Source organism: Mus caroli, unplaced genomic scaffold (assembly GCF_978045245.1).
Source record: "Mus caroli unplaced genomic scaffold, Mus_caroli_1 scaffold_14, whole genome shotgun sequence".
NCBI classification, from domain to species: Eukaryota; Metazoa; Chordata; class Mammalia; order Rodentia; family Muridae; genus Mus; species Mus caroli.
Genome location: NW_028227269.1, coordinates 100,979,303 through 100,987,649, shown reverse-complemented (window position 1 = coordinate 100,987,649; position 8,347 = coordinate 100,979,303). Strand labels below are relative to the sequence as shown.

Sequence of the window (8,347 nt, the reverse complement as noted above, 5' to 3'; positions counted from 1 at the left end):
GCCTTCCCCTGCATAGCGATGATTACTCCATTTAGATACAAAGAATAACACGCTACAATTCCCGGAGCTGTGCAGGATGCTGCAACAAGTACCCCGCGCCCCTTCGCACCTCCCTCGGGCAGGCAGAGCCAGAAGAATGCGCGCGCACTCGCCTCTTGGCCTGAGCCCCTGGGAACGCGCCTCCCTAGCCTGCCCCTCCTCCCCAAGCCGGCGCGCCGACGTCGGGTCACGTGACGTGGGCGAGCCGACAGCGGGGGCGGGCGGGGCCGTCCGGCTCCGCAGAGCGGCGCAGGCGCGCCAGGGCCGCGCGAGGCGAGCCCCTCCTGCTCCCTGTCGGAGTCAAAATGGCGACGGGGGGAACCTGGAGTGGTCCCGGAGCCTAAGCCACTGACAGGAGAGGGGAGGGCGGCGGCGGCGGCTGGAGGAGAATGGCCGCGGGGGCTGGCGCCAGTGCGGACGGCGGCGCTGGGGGCGGCGGCGGCGGAGGCGACGGCAGCGGTCCCAGCAGCAGTCGCGGCGGGAGGAGCCTCCGAGGTGAGTGTCCCTCGGTGTCCCAGGCTTGAGGAGCCGTCTCGCCGGCCCCGCGCGGCCCGGGACGTCCGGCTGCCGGCAGGGGCGGTGGTTGGGCGTGGTGGCGCCTCGGCCTCGGCCCGGACGCCGCGGGGTTGCCGAGGCTCTAGCCAGCCCGGCTGTCTAGGGCCCAGCGCGCCGGCGGCGGCGGCGCGGGACGGGGGCCGCCCTCCCGGTCCCCGCGCCCCGAGGGGCGGGCCGGACAGCGCGCCGCCGAGCGGGCCGTGACCCAGGCGCGGCGCTCAGGGCCGGAGGGCGCGCGGCTCCCCCACCCCCGCCCGGGTGGCCGCCGGGACGAGCTCCTAGCGTCGGGCTGCGAGGGGCGGGACCCGCCGCACCCGGCGCTCGGGAACCCACACCCGGCGCGGACTCCTGTTTACGGGCTTGCGGGGTGGGCGTGAGGCCGCTGGGGAGGGCCGGAGCTTGGGGGGAGGAGCAGGCCTGGGGAGGACCACTCCCCGCGGGCGAAGTGAAAGCGTCCCGGGGTGAGTGCTCTGGGAGGACCGAGACTGGCGTTGAGCTTTGACAGGTAGGTGGGGGAGACAATACCGAGCGGAGCTTCGGCTGGAGCCGCGGAGGCTAAGCTAGCTTAGCTCCCCGGAGGACTTGGCGAAAGGCGTGCCTACCTTCTCTCCTGCTCTGCTGTTTTCTCCCTTCCACGCACTCACACTCTCGCTCTCGCTCACACTCCAGGGTGAGAACTTTCTCGCCGTCTTCGGAGAAACTCCGAGGAGTGTTGTATCCGCTTTGAACCACCACAGCGCCTCTCCCATACCAGCACACATAATAAGTACTCTGGAGTAGGCCTAATTTGCAGAGCAGTCTCGGTTCTCTGGCCCAGGGCACTGGTCCCTCGGCTCAAGCTTCTTACTGTGACGGAGCAAGGAAGAAGCGGGTTTTTTTTTTTTTTTTGCAGATAAATTAGCTTTTCCAGCAGACGTTATCTTTTGTCTCTGCGTAGCGTCTATGGCTCACCTATTACTCACATTGTCTTCTTTGTAAGTCTGGAAGAAAGACTTGAAGTTCTATGAACCGTACATTCTTCATAGCAGCTGTGATTCGACTGGTCTTGGAATTTTGGAGTCAGGAAAACCTTTAGAGATTGGGCGTGTTCTAAAGTGGGGGAAATGGACGCGGAAAGGTGCCATTCCGTGGGTCTTGTAGCTGGGGAGGGGTGAGACCTAAACTAGGATCTCGGCTTCTGCAGGTGAGGAAGAGCTCTTTTCACTCCACTCCAGCACTACTGTTTGTGGGTAGCTTTCACCACTGCTGCTCAGCTCAATCCCTAGGCCTTTGCACAGTAAAGTTGAACACAGAAACGAGTATCTCTCTCTGACCCTCGCAGCTACCTCAAAAATAGCTGCTAAAGAGGCCAGCCCACCCAAAACCATATTTAATAAAATTTAGTAACATTTCACTTGAAGTTGTCTTAGGTCCATAACTAGATTTTCATCAAACTATAGCCTGGCTCACTCTTGCATGGGTTCGTTCCTTCTGTAGTTCTGTAAAACCTAACTCCTATTAGTGTTCTCTGTCCCAACATGATTAGCATTAGCGTCTCAAGTTCTTTGTATCTGGCTCCAACCTTAGGATTTAAAACAGTGCTTTTCCAGGTTATGCTGCCTAGTCCCCTTCTCTCCTTTATTTGGGCTTCAGAATTTTGTTTATAATGTGTCACAGGTCAACTTTCAGAAATATGATAGAATCAAGTGATTATGTTTTCGTATTTTACTCACAGGACTCAGGTTATGTACAGTTATTGAAGGTCTGCTCTGTGTTTTCATTATTCCAGACATAGGGGGTAGGAGTCAAGAAATGTAATATATAGTAGGCTTTGCCTCAAGGTTCTTATTGGAAAAAGATGCACTCACATGAGTCTAGAAGCCAATCTAGTGAGTTCTACTAATATAGAGAATGCTGTGGGAGGTCAGGGTAGAAGGAGTTATAACCGGGCCTTGGGAGTTTAAATAACTTCCTGGGACACTTGGAATGTCAACTGGCCAATGAGTGTTTATATTTACAGAGAGATTGGAGCAGTTACTTTGTGACCAGGGTGAGGGGGTGGGGTTGAAAAAAAAGCAAGTGTATAAACTGGAGTTTAGTGCTAGGGAAAGGGGATAGAGGGAGACAAAGGGAGCAAGAGTTTCTCCTCTCAGGAGGATATTTTACATGAGGTACACTAGGTAGCCAGAAGGCTGACTCTGTAGAAGGATTTGAATGCTAAATTGAAATTTGGATTTGTCTTTTGTGCAAGTTATAACAAACCTTTAAAGGTGCTTATTATAAGCTGTCATCCACAGGTTGAGTTAAAATAAAGCAAGAATCAAATGAGCTAAGAAGACAGTAGCTAGTCATTTTACTACCTGACTCGGAGATGGTATTCTACACGAGGGTCATTTCTCTGCTTCCCAGATGCTAGGATTACAGATTTGTGCAGCCACACACACAGCAAAGTTCTCTCAAAATATTTCTTTGTAGTGCTGGAAATCAAATCCAGGGGTGTTCTACCTCTGAGCTAGGTAAGGGAAAGTCAGTAAGAAGGATTACCTAGCAGGTACATGTGTGTCTGTCTGAACACTTACTGAGGTAAAATATAAGTAATTCAATTTGCTATCCTAACTGTTGAAAATTGTACAGTTCTGTACCTGTTTACACTGGTGTACAATCATTTCCATTGCTATCTGCTGAATTAGTTTTTAAATTGTGTGTATGTGTGTCATTTATTTATTTTACTTGTTGTGCATTGGTGTTTTGCCTACATGTATGTCTGTGTGAGGGTGTCAGGTCTTCGAGTTATAGAATGTTGTGAGTTGCCATGTGGCTGCTGGGAATTAAACCTCTGGAGAAGTCAGTGCCTTTAACCTCTTAGCCATCTCTCCCACCCCCATAATTTTGGAGGGGGGGTGTTCGAGACAGGGTTTCTCTGTGTAGCCCTGGCAGTCCTGGAACTCACTTTGTAGACCAGGCTGGCCTCGAACTCAGAAACCCACCTGCCTCTGCCTTCCAAGTGCTGGGATTAAAGGTGTGTGTCTAATTATCTCTGTGTGTTCATATGAGTACAGATGCTTGTGGAGGCTAGATCCTCTGGAACTTAGAGTCACAGGCAGTTAGGAGCACCTGATATGGATGCTGGGAATCGAACTCAGATCCTTTGGAAGAGGCTCTTGGTTAAAATGGCTCTTAACCACTGAGCCATCTCTGCAGCCCTAAAAAAAAGTTACTTTTCATAGATTTTATTTTTTGTTACTGAATATACATGCATGCAGCCGAAGATCACAGGTGAAGTCAGAGGACTGTTATAGTAGTTGATTCTCTCCTTCTACTGTGTGGGTTCTCAGGGATCAGGTTCACCAGCTTGTGCAGCAGATAATTTACGTGATAGATGCTGTTGCTGGCCGCATAGTCAGAATTCATTATTCCCCTGTGCTGAGATTTGAACTGAAGGTTCCGTGCATGCTAAGTTTGTTTTCTCAAAGTGACACACCCTCATGTGAAGAATTGAATTCTTTAATCTAAACTGAAAAAAATTTGTACACTTTAAACAGTACCATGGTTAACTTCAGCAACTGAAATCTGTTATTCTACTGTATCTATGACCTTGACTAGGTAGAAGTACAATCATAGAATCTAAAACGTAGTATTTTTCTTTTGTGACTGGATTAATGGTCCATTCATGTTGTACAGTCTCAAAATTTCCTTCCTTTTTTAAAGCTGAAAAATTCATTCTAAGTATATACTACATGTTGCATCTTCATCTGACACCTGAGTTGCCTCTATCTCTTTTGACTACTATGTAAAATGCTGCTGTGAACATGGTAAAAATGACCTGTTCAAGACATGCCTTTAGTTTAGTTTGGATATTTTTCAAGCCAAAGGAAGTTTATATTCCCACCAGTAATGCACAAAGCTTGTGTTCTGGGGTGTGAAGAGTTCTCGTCCTTTTATAAGCCATTCTAAAGAGTATATGTGGTTCTCATTGTGTTTTAACATACATTTACTTAGTGGTTGGTGATGAATATCTTTTCCTGTATTTATTGGCATTTTGTTGCCTCATCTGTTGTTCCTTTGGGTTTTTTTGAGAGGGGTTTTGAGGCACAGGCTAGCATCAAAATGCTTAACTTTCCTAGTTCTGGAGTTAGACTACATCATGCCCAACTCCTTTGCCTGTTTCTTAAATTAAACGTTCTGTTTGGTTTTTGGTTGTTGAGTTGTAGGAGTTCTTTGGTTTTTCTGAATGTTGATCTCCTATGAAAATGTAAAATTACATTTTGTGTGTGCACGCACACTGTGCGACATCCTTGTGGAGGTCAGAGAACAGCTTGAGAGGAATTGTCTCTCCTTTCACCTTGTAGTTGGGGACATGGGAGAGACTGAATTCAAATCAGGCCCGGCCTAACGCCTACAACACAATACAAATGTGTTCTGCCTAGCTATGCTTCCTTTTCTTCCTTTGATATGGAAAAATTGCTTATTTGCTGGTTTTTTGAGACCAGGTCTTACTATGTGGTCAGGTTGGCCTTTGAACTAGGGGCCTTATTTCTATAACGCAAGCTGTGGGATTGCAGGCATGTACCATCACACCCAGCAAGAACTTAAAAAAATTTTCTTTTCTGTCATGCTGGGACAAAATCCCAACTTCAGCCGCTACTAAAGCTACACCTCTAGTCTATCAAAAAGTTTTTAATTATGATGAAGTCCAAGCCGGGTGTGGTGGCACACGCCTTTAATCCCAGCACTTGGGAGGCAGAGGCAGGCGGATTTCTGAGTTCGAGGCCAGCCTGGTGTACAGAGTGGGTTCCAGGACAGCCAGGGCTACACAGAGAAACCCTGTCTCGGAAAACCAAAAAAAAAAAAAAAAAAAAAAAAAAAAGAATTATGATGAAGTCCTGTTTACCTCATTTTCTTTGTTTTTAAAGATTTATTCATTTATTATATATAAGTACACTGTTGCTGTCTTCAGACACACCAGAAAAGGGCATCAGATCTCATTACAGATGGTTGTGAGCCACCATGTGGTTGCTGGGATTTGAACTCATGACCTCTGGAAGGTCAGTCAGTGCTCTTAACTGCTAAGCCATCTCTCCAGCCCCTCATTTTTCTTTTTGTTGTTTGTACTTTTGGTGTTGTGTGGAAATCGTTGCCAAATTCATGTCATAAAGGTTTTCTCTTTTTGTTTTCTATTAAGAATTTTATAGTTGTAGATACTCTATTTATGTTTTTAAGTATAAGTTTTCCCATTAGTTCAGTTTTCCTGGTACTATTTGTTTAAAATACTGTCGGACTCAATGGCTTTGGCACCTTAATGGAAATCATTTGAGGAATGAGGTATATGGTATAGTTGTAGTGAGTATGCTTACCATGTACTAGGAAGGAGAAGGAGGGAGGGAGCTCGGAACAAATACAATAATCATTGAACCATAAGTGCTAGGTTTTGTTTGGGGCTCTCTGTGTAGGTCTCTTCGTATTGGCACCAAGCTATTTTAATAACTACTTTGTCGTTGAGATTTGAAATCAATGGACATGAGAAACCTCTGCACTTTTTAGTGATTGTTTTGTAGTGAGATCTTTTGAGATGCCATAGAAATTTTAAAAGATTTCTTTAATAAGGACTATTGGGATTTTGTTCTATTAAATAATGAAAATTGCTTTGGGTAGTATTAACCTTTTTGCACTTACTTTGTATGTATGTATGATTGTGTATAAGATTGTGAGTGCACATGTGTGCCAGTGCTCTCGTACAGCTGTAGGAGTCATGGCTCTCCTTCCCACTTAAGTGGGTTCTGGTTATGTCTAATGTTGTAGATCTTAGAAGGAAAGTTTTTAGTCTTTTACCAGTGACTGTCAGTCTGTCTGTCTCTTTCTCTTTCTCTCTTTCACACACACACACACACACACAGAAGAGAGAAAAGGAAACAGACAAGACAGAGACAAGGTCTCAAGTTAGCATAAGTTTTTGTGTATAGCATTTGTTATATTGAAAAGTTTTCTTACATTCTAGTTTTATTGAGCATTTTAGCTGTTGTTTGTTTGTTTGTTTGTTTTTTCACTGTGAGTTTTTCAAGAGTTTCTCGCCTGATGAATGAGAATTGTGATGATGTTGACAGAATGATATGGCGGTCCTGGGGCTGGTGAGATGGCTCAGTGGGTAAGAGCACCTGACTGCTCTTCCGAAGGTTTGGAGTTCAAATCCCAGCAACCACATGGTGGCTCACAACCATCCATAATGAGATATGATTCCCTCTTCTGGAGTGTCTGAACACAGCTACAGTGTACTTATATATAATAAATAAATCTTTATAAAAAAAAAAGATATGGCAGTTCTGGCTTTATACATATTTTGTTCTGAGCTAAGCTCTTCCTATGTAGCCCAGGCTGGTCTGGAACTCTCAGCATAGCCCATCTATCCTTTAACTAATGAGGTACACCCTACCTCAGCTTCCCAAGTACTGAGACTAGGTGCAAGCCACTATATCAGGCTTATTTATGAAACATTAAAAAAAATTTTATGTGTATTTTTGCTTTAAAAAAAAAAAACTGACCGTGGGCATCAAACCTCTCTTTACAGTCTGACTGCTGTTTATAGTCTTTTGATTTTGTTTTCTTTTTGATGGCATCACACTATGTTACCCAGGCTGGCTGTTCTTGAACTCACAGGCACAAGTGATCTTACTGTTTTAGCCTCCCCAGCAGCTGAGACTATAAACCCACACCACTGTACCAGGCTCCAGTCACTTTGCCATCTCAAGTAAGTTACCTAATTTCTTTGAGGGTTAATTTCTCTCTTGTTATAAAAGAAATAAGGACCAGCAAGATAGCTTAGCAGGTAAAGACACTTGCTAAGCCTGATGGCTTTTAGTCTAATCCCTGAGATCCTCGCTCATAGTGGAAGAAGAGAACTGATTCCCACAGCTGTCCTCTGATTTAAACATGTATTCTAACATACAGGAGCGCACACACACATTAAAAAAAATAGTGCTGGATGTTGTGGTAGACACCTTTAATCCCAGCACTCAGGAGGCAGAGACAGGCAGATACTCATAACTTCTGAGCCAGTCCTAGTCTATATAGTGAGTTCCTGGCCAGCTCAGGCTACATAGGGAGATTCTGTCTCAACAAAACAAAACAAAAAGACAATTGTCTTGCCTAGATTTTTAGAAATCCAAGTGTGGATTTTAAATCCTGTCCTATTCTTTTCCATTCCTCTCCTTACCAGTCAAACTGTTGTTCAATAGCCACCAGCTAAGGCTGGGCCATTTCCCCCTATCCTCCCCACCTATCTCTGACTATTTTTGTATTTTTAACTTATTTTTATTATTTTAATTATATGGGGGTGGGGGAGCGGGAATATGTGCACATGAGTGCAGGTACCTGCATAGGCCAAAGGTGTTAGATTCCGCTGGAGCTAGAACTGCAGGTGATTGAGAGCTACCTACATACACTTAATCACTGAGCTATCTCTCCAGCCCTTCACTGTTCTTAATAATACTTCCACAATAATACTCCTAGGAAGCATAATTGTAGTATCTTTTCTACTTAAAAAAAAATCAGCAAACTTCAAAAAAAAAAAAAAAAAGAGTGCAGAATGTGTCCAGTCTTACATCTCCCATCACTCCAGCTGGACTAAGCTGTTTCTTATTTTCTATCCTTCCTTCCATCTGTGGTTTTCATCTGTTTATCCACGTGCTTGGAGTTTCCTTATTCTTTGTTATCAACTCTGTTAGCTGCCCATCTTCTGTCTCCATTTCTGACAAATATAGGGCTCTTGGAGATGAATCAT

The 8,347-nt window shown here is 45.4% G+C and overlaps 1 protein-coding gene across 2 annotated transcripts in view; it reads left to right on the top strand.

The window, feature by feature from the left end:
* Positions 1–305: 305 nt before the first annotated feature.
* Positions 306–8,347, top strand: part of Btbd7 (BTB domain containing 7) — an 81,335-nt gene continuing 73,293 nt past the window's right edge. Inside the window, exon 1 of one of the 2 annotated variants that reach the window (XM_085830630.1) lies at positions 306–534. The gene's annotated coding sequence lies outside the window, so the exon portion shown is untranslated. Of the gene's footprint in view, positions 535–1,005; positions 1,100–8,347 lie in introns of those variants that run through there. The other variant, XM_085830631.1, reaches the window with a different exon arrangement.